The sequence below is a fragment of the Thamnophis sirtalis genome, unplaced genomic scaffold, assembly GCF_051295495.1.
Source record: "Thamnophis sirtalis isolate CommonGarterSnake01/CBP01778 unplaced genomic scaffold, rThaSir2_p1.2 scaffold_3, whole genome shotgun sequence".
Taxonomy (NCBI): Eukaryota; Metazoa; Chordata; class Lepidosauria; order Squamata; family Natricidae; genus Thamnophis; species Thamnophis sirtalis.
The window spans coordinates 70,668,997-70,686,867 of NW_028261383.1; the positions used below are offsets into that span (position 1 = coordinate 70,668,997).

At 38.2% G+C, this 17,871-nt stretch overlaps 1 protein-coding gene across 3 annotated transcripts in view; it reads left to right on the forward strand.

The window, feature by feature from the left end:
• RAF1 (Raf-1 proto-oncogene, serine/threonine kinase) overlaps positions 1-17,871 on the forward strand; it is a 95,746-nt gene that overhangs the window by 32,377 nt on the left and 45,498 nt on the right. Inside the window, exon 1 of one of the 3 annotated variants that reach the window (XM_087709104.1) lies at positions 7,576-7,725. The exons of 1 other annotated variant lie outside the window; for it this stretch is intronic. The gene's annotated coding sequence lies outside the window, so the exon portion shown is untranslated. Of the gene's footprint in view, positions 1-7,575; positions 7,726-17,871 lie in introns of those variants that run through there. One more of the 3 variants, XM_087709103.1, reaches the window with a different exon arrangement.

Below are 17,871 nucleotides of genomic sequence, written 5' to 3' on the forward strand. Positions count from 1 at the left end.
CATGGCTCCTGGTTGTTTTGTAATTTAGTCTACATAAATTATTTTAAAATTTAAAATCCACCGTCTTTGGAAAATCATAATTAATTAAAAATATATATATTCCCATTCAGAATTAATGCACAGTTACTCTATTTTAGATAGATCTATAAATCTACAGACATAGTAATGGTTGCTGTGAATCTATTATCTGCTTTTGGGTGCTATAGAACAAAACACCAGACCATGTTTTGGAGAATTTATGCTACTTTTTAGCTGATATCTCTAAGTGTTTAAACAGATGAACTTGCAGCTGGGTAGATTTTCTCCCTGCCTTCTCTGAAAAGTGGTTTTTCTTGACTGTCTTTTCAAGAACACTTACGTCAATACTTGTATTTTAATAACATTTGAAGCTTCAAAAGAAATTGGACTGAATGATATCAAGGATTTCTTCCAACCTCGCAATTCCAAGTATCTTTGTTAATTTGCTAACAGAATGCCCAATTTGCCACCACTGAGGTTATCCTGTTTATAATCTAATGTTTATTCAACAGGCCTGTGCAAACCTTCAAAGATTGCTTCATTGTGATAAAGGGTTGTGTGAAGCACTGTTTTTAAAATTGCTCCCCTCACTTGCTCCCTGCTAAAAGTGAAGCATGCCAGACGTTTTTCCTGGCTAATCTCACTGTTGGCGAGCTTCAAGGTAACATGAAGTGCCTCAGGCGAATCACGTCACTTCTGTACACATTGGGACAAAGCACAGCCTCTGTGCATACCACAATTGTTTAGGTTCCCTTCCCATTGTGCTTATCAGTCAACTTTTCTTTTGAAATGTACTATACAGTTTTTACCACAGGTGTCAGGGTTCCAAACAGCATCCAATATAAAATCAGAGTCTGAGGCAAAAGATTCCTCAAAGTTCCAGTTTATTAAAAGAGCCACATTGGCACATCTCAGAAAAGCTTTTGAATAAGGGGCATCATTATATGATTCTGGTGCTATCATATGCTAGGGTCTTCATCTGCTTTTGTATACAGCATTTTCTTTTGTCACTATTTCTCTGAATATATTTTTTCTAACCTTTTCTAAAGGAAGAAATGATGAGATTTTACCTAGTCACAACCCAATGCATCAGGAGGTAATTTAAAGAAAACTTAGATTCTGGCCTACTGTAACAGCAAAAGGTAACATTGATTGCCAGATATTATGAGGAAGTTCTAGACCAGCATTTCTCAAAGTTGGCAGACATACATAGTGTAGTCAAGTTCCAGAATTCCCAATGTAATCATGTTCTAGATCAAAATTCCCTGAACTTTGCCGAGACCAGGAGACCAGCTCTTAGACCAGTGGGGGCGGGGAGGACATGGTTCTGCATGAAAAGCAGGCAAATGATGTGTGCACAGCCCCATTTGTGTAAGTGGCGGGCACACCGCCTGCCGTTCAAGCAAATTGAGCTCCCACGCACCCACTCATCTGCTGCTCAGTGGGGATGCATGCACACACGTGCTTGCCCATCGCTTCAGGCACCCAGTTCTTAACACCTGACGTCCTAGTAGTGGACTGTGACCCAAGGGTTTGGGGGATTCTAGATTCTCAACAATCTAAAGATAACCATGATTCCAAGCACTATCTGGTCATATGCAAAATTCATTTGAATATGTGGTAAGGCAAAAATCTTTTGTTGGTTGAGAGACTTGCACCACACTCTCTCCCCCTACTTCCTGATTATCTAAAAGGAATAAGATCCCTTTAATGTTGCAGTACAATCAGGAGGATGGAGATAACTTTTAAAAAATCTGGTGGGGATGAGAACAACTTCAACGGTGAAGCATTTTTCATTCCATCTTTAATTTGCTCAATCCCACCAAAATCGCTAAAGTTCTTCTGCCAAAATTTCAGTAGTGAACCCCACCCCCTGCACATGCACATGTGACTCCCATGTTACCACTGCCCCCCTGTGTATGTAGGTGCAACTCCGTTTCCCCCCCACATGCAAGCAGATCTCCCTCATGCACCCTGCTCCCAGTGCATGTGCAGCAGAGGCCCAAAAACCAGCTGGCTGGCTGGCAGGTGCATCCGCATGCATGGTGGAGCTGAGCTGGGGTGACAGCTCGTGTGCCCACAGAGAGGGCTATGCCTGCCACCTGTGGCACATATACCATAGGTTCGCCAGCATTGGTTTAGGAAATGCTTCCATGCAAAGGTTTTAGTATATTCCCAACTATCACACTAACTATTGATTTGGTTTGTTTAATTATTATTTGGTTAATCCACCATGCCTAAACTAAGATCAATGAAACCCCATTATGGACAGGATGACAATAGCATGTCCCATACGCAGTTGCTTAAGCTTCATCACCAGCTCCTGTTTATTTGCTAAATTGAGTATTTTAAAGTAAGCCATTATTTTCAATGTATTCACATATACATTCTAGATATCCATAAATATTTCAAAACAACCAAATGGCTAGGTAAGTATTGTATCCTTAAACGATCTTGATTCTATAGAAGTTGGATAGACATGTTAATGCTTTGGCATAGAGTAATGTACAAGTTGAGCAGGTATTATCAGAATATAATATTAAATACTACAAGCTTTGTCAGAATATTAATACCATATCATCTTGCCAAATCCTGTTTTAAATAAATCGATACAATTTCTCTTATATCATCATACAAGAAAGCAAGAAAAAGAGGCAATTTCTTAAAAAAAACAACAGCAACACAAGAATCCCATTATACTGCCCAAGTTTTAATAACTAGCTTGTCTGGAAGGTGTCATAGGATAAACTTCCAAATAGAGGATACCTTTCAGACAGATTAGTTATTAAAATAGGATGGGTTATATGTTTTTGCATCTAGAAATCTTCTAGACATCAGATCAACATCCTTTAGCCCACCAGCATACCATGCTACATAAATCAAGTCAAGCAGCAGATAACTGAGTCAATCCCTTTTATGAGAACCTGCCTAGTGGGGAGTACTAGCTGTTACTTCTTAAAGGATTGAAATAATGCCATTCTTAGAAACTAGGGGAAGGCCATTGAAAGAAGAGATAATTGGCTGATAGGTGTTTTGAGGACTGTGACTAGTCATAGATGATTGATTGTAGCAGATGAAGAAAAGTTGAAGATAACTGAAAGGCAGAATTAGTATGTTTGTGAGCAGGGAATGATTCTTGAAGCAAGCCTTGATCCTTGGTGACAGTGTGAGTGCATGGAGAAAAACCAGAGGCGAATATCAGGAGGAAGTTTCTCTCAAGACATCTTGCCTCAATCACTCTCAACAGAGTTTATTCCTGTAAATACCTTGGTGGAAACCTCTTTCAGTCTGTGTGTGTTTGGGGGGGGGGGGGGAGAATATCTAACAATATGTGTGTTTCTTCTGTGAACATTCTTCATAAGTATGTGGGGGAAAGCTTAGATTCTGAATATTCTCCTTAATTACGGCAATAACATTTCAACATGGAATAGCATTTCAACATCCAGTTTAAGTAAAATTCTAGATCTACACTTATGTTCTATATTCTCTTTCTCTCCCCACAGACAGACAAACACATTAACCAGAGAATTATTCAGGTGCTTTCCTAATGAGCCTTCAAGGAAGAAAATTACATCACCCTCCCTGAATAGAATTGTGACAAAACAAACCTAGGCAATTTGGATGATTCATCCAGCACACAAACACATACTTCTTTAAGTTGGAAGAGTTGGACAACAGACTGGGATTCCCTGTGGGATTCCTACAGGCAGTACAGGTGCTCAGAGGGAAGCTTGTTTCTTAGTGTCACAATTTTGCATGTCAAATACATAATCCGTATTTTGTGGAAATTGATAAATAAACCATCAAGTTTCTTCTTTGGTTAGTACATATAAATAATGGACATGAATTTAGCATATGCACACTATTGATATGAAAAAAAATGCTCAAAGATGCCAATCAATAAGACACCAAATAAAATGTTTTATCTTTCCCAGTGGGTGGTAAACCATGTGTATTTTTCAGAACATGGAAAAACAGGATAAGGCATCACAGGCAATCAGTTAATAGGATTAAAATGCTACAGCCTTCCTGGAAGAATCTGTTATGCAAACTTTTGCTGGGTAATGAATATTTTTAACAAGCAAAATATTCTAAAGGTTAAACATTTCACCAACATATCTCTGGTATAATTCCACTGAATCCCTCAGGAAGTGTATTATGTATGTTAATGGATAAAGCTGAGCATACAACTTATTCTAGACAGGCATTCATAAAGTAAAACCATCATGACTGAACTAGACTGAAGCAGGCAAACCTCATATTTAAATAGCAAAGTCAATACCGTGGACTGAAGGCCTAAGAGAATTGCAGATGAAAAACATGGATGGCTGGAAGCCAGAAGGAAAGATGAAATGATGTGGCAGCAGGCTTGAACTGCCTTGGAAGTTGGCCCAGATCCATGGGCCTGTTACAAAATTTGGGAGGCCTTCATCAAGCAATCTGAAATAAAAAATTGAATTCATATGATCTTTGCTAAGCACTGTTTGCCACAATTGTTTCAGATTTTTAATAATTTAGAATGCAGTGTCTTTATAAAAACTATTTCTTATGAAGTAACTAGAGGTATGTGAACATTAATGAAAGCATAATATTAACAAAGTACTGTAGTCCTGCTCAACAATTTATAAATAGCTATTATAGCAATACAGTTCTGGAACAATATCATAGATATCCTGCTTTACACAAACTATATGCCAGTATAATATGTTTTAATTGAAGTACAGCTTGATCCCGCACATGTGTGAGCCTGCTTAAATGTGCATTCCAGTTAATTCAGTGAATTAATTTTCATTTTAAAGGTTTTTAATATATGTACAAATGCCTTATCCATGATTAGCTGATTTACATATGCCAAGCCATGATACAAAACAAAGAGCTGGTACAGCATAACACAATAAACTAGGTTTTTAATTCCCAATAGGTAGATAGCTAAGAAATTATATAACTGCTTAGTATAAGCAGTATACTATACTGCTTATATACTCAGCATTTACAAAACTAAAACAAAATAGATTGGGAGACAAAAACAAAATAGGTATGGGTACATTGAATTCTAAATCTTTGCTTTAAGTTAAAAAATATTCAAAGAGGGTGACCGCCCCAAAGTTATCCAGTTGGCTTTCATGGCTAAGGCAGGACTTGAGACTCATTGTCACTTGCTTTCTAGCCTGATGCCTTAGACCATTACACCAAACTGGTTCCCAGGTACCACAAATAGAAATTGGAAAACACAATAACTTATGCATTTCAAATTCTGAATAGTTTTAAGCAAAAATGAACCAAGTTGAGACAACATTCTCAGCCAAAGAATGCCGTTGACAATAGTTAGGGAAAATGAAGCTGTACAAGAAAGGATGAGGAAAGCAGACTGTATGTCCACATTAAACAATCAGAGTGGTTTGTCCTATCATACAAATATGTATGGTATTTATAGTACAGGTTTTATATGAGGGTAAAAAAAATAGTGTAATCGATGAAATGAATACAGACCAGAAAACAAAGTAATCTTCAAGGCGCTGTATTAAAATGTTTAATTCTACACAAGGATTTTGCCTCAATTCAAAACTAGATCTCTCCAATCAGATGAGGTTAGCTCAGCAATTCAGTTTTTTCTGGCACTGAGCCACATTATTTTAAACTCTGAGAAAAGTTACTCTACACAACTCTGGAGATTGCGGGAGGTCCATTCTCTCACCGGCCATCTCTTGGCTCAAGCAATCTATTTCTTTTCAAAAGAGGCATTGGAAAAAAATGCAGTCTAGCATTTTGCATATTGACTGGTCTCCTGCCAAAGAGAAGGGGGAAGATTGTGTGTCAATTTCACTCCTGCAAGGAATTGCACATGCCAAAACAGTCCAGTTAACCCTTGACTGCCTTTTGAAATAGAACTTCTGGTACTTGTGTGCCTTGCTTAGGACTTATTCCCCCACTTTAGCTATTATAGCAGCATAGCACTATAGCATACTAAGTATTGAGAAGCCACCAACTGCAAAACTGGCAGTATAAAATCAGTACATTTTAGATACTTTTGTATGCAGCAAAACAAATACAAGGCAGCTTAGATTTTTTTCCATCACAGCAAAATCATGGGAGGGAGAGGGGGGAGAAGTACTCACATGTATATATAAATATCTCTCTCCCCACTCCCTCTGCCCAGGCCCCACAGAAATGTGTGGCACATGGGACACTGATGTTTTTTGCGCTTTTTGGTCAGGTGGAAAAAGCATAATTATTGACTTCTGGTGTTCACCACATATTTTCTATGCTGGAAGAGAAGTAGCAGTGAAGAGAAATGTGTTTCAAATCAGCCTAAGAAGGAAACAGATAGAAAAATGTAGCATAGAAGGATCCTTAGTTTCTGAAGTGTTGAGATACTTTTCTTTTGTGCTCCCAATGGTGCTATTAAGGATAAATAGACATTGATTGGATCACAATTCTCACCCTCTGATTTCTTCTACTTTCTATTCCCTTTGGATATGCTTTTCCTTCACACTTCTCCCTCCTTTTCCTTCCCACCCTAAACAGCAACAAACTGCTTTTGTTCTTTTTAAAATTTGGATATGCTGCAGGCTAAGTTGTAATTGCCCTCTGCATTATTTTTTTCAGGACCGCTGCTCCATTCTTTTAAAAATGTGGGTTGGGCTAATTTGGGAACTTCTGAAGTGAAAAGCTGGATTCACTGCCTACTAATCTTGCCCCTAAGTACTGTAGCATAGTCCTCACTCTGCAAATTACAAAATGCTAGGATTCAATCATCACACCATACTATGGTTTAAAATGTATTGAATAAGCCGCAATTTAGCAGGCTTACACATGCTAAATCAAATCAGGGTTTCGTTTACATAACAAGCCGAGGGACCATACTCTTCTCTAAGATTTATGAGCACATCTTAGAAAATGACCAAAATTGCTTGAATTTTGCTGATTAAAATTGTCTACCTCATTCTATGTGACAGGTTGGGTTTGCCCTATTACAGACTAAGCTGAAGCGTGCCTGCTTAGCGAATAGGACTAAACCTAGTCAGTGTGTTAGTTTGCAATTCAGTGAATTTTGAAACACGCCCCCTCTAGCATCTGGATTAATTCAGCACACTACGCGAAGGAGTCTCATATTAACGCCGCCCTTGATAAATCAATTGCTTCCAGTCTTAGTCGTAGTAACTCTTCGGTTTCAGAAATGTAGACCGCAACGCAGGGACAAGCAATAAGACATTCCTCGGCGTATCAGCTGGAAATGACAGGGCAACGGAGGGCTATAAACGCCTCTCTTGATGTTCCTTTGATTAACTTAGGTACGAAGACCTACAGGAAAACGAGGCAAATCTGGGAAGCTTAATCCGTCTAAACAAGATTAAAGAGCAACGACACCGGGCACTCGCCTAACCAGGACTATTCACCTGCCTCGCCGGGGGGGGGGAGGGGGGATTTCGGGCCACACCCCCTTCCCTTGCTCCCCCTCCCAGACCCGGGTAGGGCGACCTAGATTGGCGGACAGCCTCAGGGGGCGGGGCAGAAAGCCGCTCGAGACGCTGAAGCCTCGGCGCTCCGGACTGGAGAAATCGAGCGCCGAGAGCTTCGATGCGTTTGCAATAAATGTCTGGCTGTTACCCTGGCCGCCATTTTAGATGACGAGAGGAGCGGGAGGCTTCGAGTGAGGGAAAAGCCCTCGCGGTGGGGAAAAGCGGCAGCGGCCGAGAAGCGGGGCAGGTACGGCGCCAGTTCCTAAAGCGGGGGCGACGGGAGTGGTGGTGGCGGCGGCGGCGGCGAGTTTCCTGGATCGGGCGGACAAGTAAGGGGACGCTGGGCTGCTGGCTCGAGAGGAAAAGGGGCTACGTGTGTACGGTGCACAGAGTAGCGGGGCTCAGACAGGCTGCGGGAGTAAGAGCACCTCCTCCTTCACCGGCCGCCGCGTTTGCAGCTCGGCTTCTGAGTTTCTGCTTCGGACGCAGCGGATGCATCGGGGTCGCTTCGGGATGAGCAGTGGGCTTCATCCCCGCTGCTGCTGCTTCTGCCGCTCTCGGGCTTTCTTCGCCCTCTTGCACGGGATGCCTGCTCCTATGCAGCTTCTCTGCGAAGAAGGGCGCCCCAGTGGAGGAGTCTGGTTTCTTCCCAGTTTGCTTTTGCCATTTTGGGTCTTTCGAGCCTCCTTCCTCATTTTCTTCTTTTCGGGTGGAGGGGGTGGTGGTGGGGAGAGAGCCGGAGCCACTAGGCTGTCCTGCGGGGAACTAGAGTCCCATGTGTTTGCTGGCGGGAATCGGTGCGACTGGGGACCTCCGTTTATTGACAAGGGCAGGAATGGATGCTGCCGCCGCTGTTGGTACCGCCGCCTCTAGCCAGCTGTCATCGGACAGCAGGTTGGGCGCTCCTTGGCTTTCTTTGCGGAGTTGTGTGCGGAGCATCCGAAGCGTTGGCTCGGCGGCTGTTGAGCGAGACAGGCGAGCGTAGCAGGATTCCCCCCCCCCACTCCGGGAGAAGAGAGGATTTTGAATTAAACGCAGGAGAGATGAAGACGGGAAAAGTTTTTGCCAGGTTGGGAAAACAAAAAAAGAGGCAATTGCGGTTTGCCGCAAGGAGATCGAACAGAGAGGAAACTGAGAAGCTGCTCTTCAGTTTCTTGGCTATAAGGCTGATGGGGACTTGTGAAAACGAGTTTGGCTGTGCCGAAGTGAAATGTCTGGAGAGAATTTATTCTTAATTTTGTTTATGGCTGTGATCATTCTTTGTGGATCCTGAGAGACGTGCCTTTGTTTATAGCCTACTCAGATTTTCTTGGTCGTTAAGTGCCCCTGATTTATAAAAGATCAAAGAAAGTTAAGTAATACAAACCAAGCCCCAGCGATGGTAATATAAATAGGTTTGCCTTGAATAGTTTTGTGTAAGTAAGAATATTGCTTTCCACTAATAGGTCAGACTTATCAAGATTGAACTAAATTAAATTAAAAGTTCTGATTTGCATGGGATTTACTTTCCAAGTAAATGTGTTTATGATTGTAACATGAAAAACAGTATATGGATAGCTTAAATAACAGTGCTTCCAGTCAAAGATTTTGCAAGAGAAAAAGAGACTAAACTGCTTGGTGTCTTTTCATGTGAAGCTCTATGAGCCATCTGTCTGGCGGTACATACTTGATGACATTGTATTTTAACTCATGAAAGCTGTGTTTTTCAGGAGGTGGATTGACACATTGTTCTAAAGTTAAACCATGATTTCCTTAACTGGTTTGTTAAACTACATTGCAGGAATCCAAAGTAAGATCATTAATTGTAGCTTAATGCCTGAATTCATGTACAAGGATATCTCAAAATGGAACAAATGATATTAAAACAGTGAGGTATACTTAAACAGCTGTACATAATTAGGTTTTTTTTAAAGTTGATTAAGAACATAAGACACATTGGTTTTACCTCTCTTCAGGCTACTTGTAACATTGCTTGTGTGGCAATTTAATCCTAATGAAAAACATTCTAATTTTAAGTTATTATGAAAAAAATTAAGTTTTTATTTGAGAAGCTGGAGGTTTTGGTAACTAGCACATATGTTGCTGTTAAATGCAACAATGAGTGCAGCTGATACAGTTATTCATAAGACATGCTTTCCTTAAAGTTATGTATTCTAGATTTGTTTTGTTTTGCTACTATATTTTTTCTTGGCAATTATACCAGTGAAACATCTTATTGCTTCTCTGGGCAATGTTGAACAAAGCTATCAACTTTTAGTCATACATAGTTTTATACAGGTAGTCCTTGACTCACAACCACTTATTTAGTGACTGGTCAATGTTACAACAGCCCTGAAATAAGTATGTACTTATGACCGCTGCAGCATCTTAATAGAAATGTTAAGTATTAACATTTTTGCAGATTAAATCAGATGTATCAGCTGTACACGTACTTAGGTGTATGATGGCTGTTACATCTATGTATTGGACTTTTCAGTGCCACCTGAGAGTGATGTTTATGATGTGTGAGTGACTATGTTCCAACCTGGTGTTCCAGTACAGCTGTGGTATAACCAAAATTGCTTGAGTACTGGCAAATACTCATAAAACTATGTGTTCCATTTACTGTACATAATATCATTTAAGAACGTTTGGGACCTCTAGTATATTTTTAGATTGAGAACTGAGTGAGGTAGGTTTGCTGACTTGCTGGATGGGTGTGGTGTTAACAGTAATTATTTGTTACAGGATTTTAGACCCAAGGGGTTTTTAATGTTTCAGTTATAATTTTTATTATTGTTAGTTATATATAATACATGGATCAAGGAAACATTTTTGCTAGCTATAGAATAGATAAAAATCTAAGGACACAGTAATTTAATAGAGGAGGAATTAAATCATATTAATGTTTCTTTTAATATGGATTGGAAAAGTTTTTTTCCCTTCTTTTCAATTGTGTCCAATTCTTGGAGATTGCCTGAACATGTCCCTTGTTTTGACAAGGTTTTTCAGAAGTGGCTTACCATTGCATCTTTCCTAGGAGAAAGAGAAAGTGACTGGCTTAAGCTCACCCAGCTGTCTCTTGCCTAAAGCAGGAGTAGAATTCATACTCTCTTGATAGTTTAGCTTTATGGCTTAACTACTCTTAGCTTGATGGTTTAAGTACTAAACCAAAAAGTCTATAGTACTCTAGATGTGTGTCTTATATTTATGAAATAAAGGCTTGCACTTGGTTTTTAAATAAAGTTTAGAGTTGGTATCCTAGTTTTTTCCCCATAAAGTTTCCTCTTTAAGTAACCACAGAATAAATCAAAGCCCTTCCCCCAGGATTTTTTTGCTTGCAGTAAAAGGTTTTATCCAATCTTAGCAACAGTCCCAAATATCCTAAATTATTCTAATTCTGTTGTAATGTCTTTGCATTATTTTATTTGAAAAATCTCCCCCTCTCCATTGAATTTGGCAATAAAATATTAATAGGGCAATGGATATTTATGGAAAGAAAAGAAGAAAGATCTTTGCTGCCATAAATGGAGGCCCAGAGGCCTGGACATGAAATTCCGATTCTATTTCAGACATCCATAGCACATAAAACGCAAACCAAAAGTCAAACTAGTAACTTATATATTCTGTCAGTGGATCTGGAGACCCCAGGCTGACATGGAGCAGATCAAGTGGCTATTACAATTGTGCCTGTATTGCCACCCTTACAAGGTTGGAGTCCCTATGTTTAAGTTGGATGGCCATATAAAGGTGTTTAAATAAAATAAAATTTACCTTTAAGGATCACAACTTATAAAGAGCTCACCTATATTTGAAAAGATTTGTTGAAAGTAATGTTCAACAAACATGTTTCATTAGACAAGCAGCAGATAACAGAATCACATAACTTTAGAAATGAGCCGTAAGCTAAAGGAAAAACTAAAGGGAGAGTTGAATGCAAGAGAGCAATTGAGTATTTTTTCTCAACCTTTTAAAAATTTGCTGGGTTAGCTGTAGTTTGGTATTGTAGCCAAAGAATTATAAAAAGAAAGCCAATTAATGTTGCAGACTAAGCAGTTGCTGTTTAGCTGAAAGACTCTTCTTTGGCATCTTTCATAGTGCTATTTTTAATTATTCCAGAGGGTATGCCCTTGTAATTTTAAGCCAAAGGACAGTAATTGAAATTTGTTTTATTTATTTTATACCCAGGAAGAAAAATCTAATAGGATAAAAAGTGTGAACATTGGCCTCCTTAATGCTTTGCTTACATAATACAATGATTTTTATTCTGATATATTTCTGATTCTGGTTGAGTTTCCTTGTTGAGTGTGAATACTGTATTCTTCATTTTGTAGGAAAAGTTTTCTTGAAACTTAATACTGTAGTGAGTTTTATTAAAATGTATAATGGTGTTAAAGACATATGCCATAGCTATCCCTGACCTATGGATTTTTTAGATGTTAGGTACCAATTTCTAGGAGATGAAGTCCACACATGTGATGATTTTCCAAAATGGAAAAGGTTGACAGACATATAGAAAATTATATTGATAGGATCCAAAATGTGAATAGACGATTATGCTACCTTCTTTCCTTACATGACTGACTATGTAATCACTGAATATTCACTTTCAGTGAATTATATTCGGGAGAATATTGAAGACTAAAGATTCGAAGATTTCTCACCTCTTTCCACTAATTAATGTTTCTTCAGACAGCGAAATGAACTAATTGGGTCTGATCTTTCTGCATAGTTCTGTAAATGTTCAAAATATTTTTGTGTATTAGTACACATTAGTACACTGAAGTACTTCAGCCATCTGAAGTACTTCATTTATCAGTGGTGATTATGTGTTTGAGAGCATCAGTGAAATATAAGCAAGAATACTTAAGCTCATATCAGAAATGTAGTTGTTATAGATTTGTTTTGTACGAGCATACCTAACAATAAAATTACAAGATATTATAGACACATTTCTCTGTGTATGTGTATCTATATATATATACATTTGGACATGTAACTTTACAAACATGATCTAACTCCATCATTGCCATAAGTTAAACTGTTCTTGGGTATTTTAATCAGAACAAATTATTAAATTTATACACTGCCCATATCACTTTCTCAGTGACTCTTAAAGGGCTTTAAAGATGAGAACCAACATCTTGAATTGGACCTGGGAGCAAACTGGCACCCAATGCAGCTTGTGCCGCAAAGGTGTCATATGTGCAGCCCTTGAGGTATCCAAAACTGTTTGCATGGTCAATTTCACACTAGCTGAAACTTCTGCATGGTCTTCAAGGGTACTCTATGTTGAATGCATTGCAGTAGTTCCTGTTCTTACAGTTTCATAAGATCTGGGAAAACAAATGTTTCAAGAACCTTTGTGATCCTCACAAATCCAGACTCAAAATGTTGTTAAATGTGTACTCTGATTCCAGGAAAAAACCTGTACAAAATGTGGTAGCTATTATGACAAATAAAAAGTTAAATGACCTTTATTACACAATTGAATTTGCTACATAGGAATGCAAATTTTAGTGATGTTAAATGCTCCTCGCCACTATATTTCATTAACTCAGTAGAGGTAGTCCTCAATTTACAACAGTTCATTTAGTGACTGTTCCAAGTTGCAAGCATGATCAAAATTTGGATGCTTGGCATCTGGTTCATATGACAGTGTGATCACCTTTTGCGATCTTCTGATGAGCAAAGTCAATGGGGAAGTTACATTCAATTAAAAACTGTATTACTAACTTAAACAACTGCAGTGATGCTCTTAATAACTGTGGCAAAAAAGATCATAAAATGGGAGGAAATCCTCGTAACAACTGTCTCACTTAGAAACAAAACTTTGATGCTCAATTGTGGTTGTAAGTCAAGGACTACCTGTAGAATAATTGGTAGAAAAGGCTTCGGGGAAGTTTTACATTGGCATTCTGTTGCATAAAGAAATAGAATTAATTAGAGACTTTGGAAGTATGACTTTACTTGGGAATGTGTTTGTATGTGCATTTATTTCTTGACTGACTAGTCTTAAATCAGGTCTTCAACACCATAGCTGCTTCCTTTCTTGCCAGTCAATTAGGCTGTTGCTTTTTCATAAGAGATAATAATGTCGTTTATGAAGAAATCTTCATTCGAGGGGTTTCCTTATGGATGCAAGATGAACAGTTTTGGTATAAAAAAAGAGAATGTAGATGGTTCCTGCTTTGGAGTCCTTGGATTACACACAATAGCAGCCTGCCTAGTATTTGCTTAGAATTTATACATTGTGTGTTAGAAGGTCTAAGATTGGGTGTAGGAGAGATTTTTCATTGTTCCAATTGTAGATATGGATAAAAACTTACAAACCAGACAATTTCTTTAAGGCTGGCAGCAAATCCTCTGGTTGCAGCTGTTTGAAAAAGTGCTGCAACAATTGGGAATTTCAACACTTTGACTCTGCTGTACACATGATTGTTATCCATGGGAATTCATTTATTTACTTGGGGTTTTGTGCTACTTCAGTCCACAGACTCAGTTTCACAATTCCCTTTCCCAGTAATTAAGTTTAAAACATAATAGATCCTAAAACAATGACCAGTAGCAATCAGGAAAGCAACATAGCAAGATCACTAAAAAGAAAAAAAACACACATAAATTCTGTAGGGAGAGAAATGTGTTGTTTGAATTTGTCAGGTAAAAAAAAGATAATGTCTTGCACAACTAGGACATATTTTAGATGTTAGCATCATTATGTCAGAGTACTATTAACCATGATAGTATTATTAATTAATCTTACCCATATGTTACCCAGAACCCACAGGTCTGGGAGGAAAACTGTTCCATTAATTAATTGTTCTCACTATAAGAAAATTTATCCTTACTTCAAGGTTGGATTTTTTCTTGATGAACTTCCATTTATTACTTCTTGTTCTGCCCTCAGATGTTTTGGAGAATATGTCAATCCCCTCTTCTCTGTGACAGCCACTGAAGTACTGCAAGATAGTTACAATGTCCCCAGCCCCCTCCCCAAATTCTTTTCTTCCTTAGGCCAAATATAGTTAGTTCCCTTAACTGTTCATCTTACAGTTTAGCCTCTAGTGCCCTTATCATGTTTGCTGCTCTTTTCTGAAGACTTTTCTAGGTGTTTAAACAGTTCATTTGTATGATGTTTTTATTCAGAGGTTGTAGTATGGTGACATAATCATAGAGTCTATAGACTAAATACAGTTTTCATAATACAGTATTGCTTTCAGAAATGAGAGGTTTAAATCAGCTAATTGCTACAGAATATATTTAGAATTAATCAGTTTTCAAACTAAGTATAGTCCAAATGCTTTGGTGTTGTCTACAAAGGATTCAGTAAATTGTTTTAATACTAAGCACAAAAGAAAATCTACTTGGTTTGTGCATGATCTTCAATTATTCCCTTTCCTTAAAAAGATCAGGTGTTAAAGAGGCAGGTATTAAGCATTTCTTGAATCATCAACACCTGTTTTCCAACCTATTATTGAAGAACTAATAACCCAAAGCTACTCCTAGTGAAATTCTTTTTTTATTTCAAAGACAAATCGTTTTGTTCGTGCTCCTCAAGAGGTTACCATATAACTAAAGCAACCAGAAATTCATAAGCTATTGGAAGAAATGTCCTTCTGGGTTCAGCTCCAAGTGGGGAAAAAGACACTGGAGACATGGAGGCTGCTTGGAAAGATGGTTTAATGGTGGACAGGATCACATGGTTTGAGTTCTGAACAGAAAAGGTGATCACATGTTTCAGTGTTGAGTGAAGAAAGGGCTTGCTGGGCTTTTTATAATCTGTTCAGCCCCACCTCTCTTTCCTGTTCCTGTGTAAGAAATGTATTCTGATTGGTTGTCAGATGCCCATGGGGCCATGCAGGGGCAACTCTCTAGGCTGTGTTTTGAATCCAGGCTTGGTTGAATTCTCAGATGCCATGTGGTGAGTTGGGTAAAGAGCTAATACTATCATGCCTTAATCCCATCACCCTGGAGCTGAAGGGGAGAATCTTTATTATGTAGAATAGACTGGCTTGTGCATTTTAATGGCCCATTGACAAAGGGAGATGGGCAGGAAGCTGCAGGGAGCTACTTTGTCTTTAAAACATGTTTCTCTCTTTTCACATCCTAGGAAATATAATATTCTGCCTTTTTAATATTTCCTAGGATATTTCATTTTGTTTGTGGGGGGGGGGGAAGTGGTAACTTCCTGCACTATAAACATAGGTTGAATGTCCTTAGAGAATCTAATCTGAATCAGTCACTGGGACCAGAAGTTTGTTTTCGGACTTGTGTTGGAGCCCATTCTTAGGGAACTTCTCAATCTCATCTCTATCTAAACTTGATTATTCAGATTGTGATAGCCTGTCTGAACATCTTGAGACAGCCTGCTGGATTAAATGATGGACATTTTCTGTTCAGGTAGTCCTCAAGTTACAACCATTTCTTCAGCAATTGTTCAAAGTTATGGTGGCATTGAACAAATGGTAGTTAGGCTCAGCCGCTGAGGTATGACCATTGAAGTGTCCCTGCAACCACGATCAAAAATTGGGTGCTTGGCATCCTGCCTGCACTTATGACTGCAGGGGTTCTTCAATTTCCCCTGTCAATTCCCTTCTCCCTTTCTGACTGCCCTGCATAGTGGCATTCATCAGTAATGGTGCTAGGATAGTAGAAGCTCAGTCTTAGATGGATGCTTCGAGGCCTCTATTTTAGCCACAGTCTTGTCACCACCACTTAGGAGTGCCACCTCAAGCCCCATGCTGGGGTCAACCACTCCAGTGCTATAGTGCAAAGCCCGGTACTCCTTTGCCATGGTTTCTGCTGCATTCTGCTGATTTTTGCTATCTCCACTGCTGGTGAGGCACTTCTGGCTTGACTCTATATAAGGTAATTGCTGAATGGATGGCACAGTCAGCAAGCTCAAATGGACAGGGCTGCCACAGCTGCCAGAGAGTGAAGTGTAGAGTGGCAAGACAGACAGGCTGGCAGGATGTCAAGATAGGCACAGGTAAATAGAGTGCAATATCTGAAACTAATATAATAAAAGTCAGTGTCAAGACTAATTGAGGCCAGTTGTCTGTTTCAGATTGGTTAATTATGCAAATTAGTAATAATGGCATATGCTATAAAAGTAAGGTAAAACTTAACAGAACTAGAAGGTAAAATACTTTGAATGCAACCAATTTGCTTATAGCTTAAGGTATTGTTTGAGTCCATTGCATCCCTTAAATGGGGACTTTTAATCACGGCTCAATTAAATTGAAGTTATACAGTATCATAAGCAAAGGGCACCCAGACACACTAACAAATCATGGTTTATAACCGATTGATTATCCTAACTTTTTTGTGCATACTGAGCTATAATCCTGGGGTCCAACATTTTAAAAAGTTCTCTTTCTCTTTTCATTTGGTCACCTGTCTATAAATAAAGTAGAAGTGAATGGATTGAATACAATAATATGCTATTTATGCATGTTTATTATTATTTTCTTTCTAACTAATTTTTATTCATCAGGGATGTTACCTAAATGGAGCTGATCCAAAGAAAAAGTTGTTTAGGTAGAATTCCTTCAAATAATTAATATTCTGTTTTTGCTTCTATTCTTATAATATGCATGTAGCCATGCCCTAAAAAAATTGTACAGCTTCTTATTCTACCTTGGAGTCTGTATGCCTACGAAGAAGTTTGAAGTATGGGATTCTTAAAATTGTTTTTTTAGGGTACATTTGACTTTCATGTGGTATTTAAGAATTAGAATATAACCCTTGATATTCTGGAGGTTCTTGCATGCTGGGCAAATGAGGCAGAGAGCTAGCTACTACATTCTCTTAATCTATTAGTCAGGGTTTCTGCCCATTCAGTAAGATTAAGCTGCTTTAAAGTTTAACTCATGTATTACTGCTCATGAATTTAGCGGGTCAAAATCCTTCTGAATCTGTCATTAATTTAATTCTAAGATCTCTTGGCATCTTAAATTAGTAGTACTTATAAGAAGCTGTTCTGAACTAAATGGAGTTTTCTTGTCTATTAATTCAGTTGTACTATTTGCACAAATATTCATTTATTTAGAAATTCCTAATCCTGCATTTTAAAATCTTGTATATTAAATGTGCTACCAATGTTTTTTATTTCTAAAATTATTTTACTTATTTGTTTTTGAAACATTGATATTTTGAAACAGATCATTTTGATATTTCATTGGTGCAGATATGATGCATAAATGGTAAATTAATTTTATCTTTTATTAGTCTAAATTATTTAATGTGAATATTTTTGCATATTCTAGAGATTTTTTTTACATAAAGAAAGTTTATTTCTTTAGTGATTATTCTAAAAAAGTTTATTTCTAAATTTTTGGAACTGTATAAGCATATATCTGTTTGGTCTTTGTTAAATCTATAGACTAGTTGATTTCTAATTGTATTGTTACTT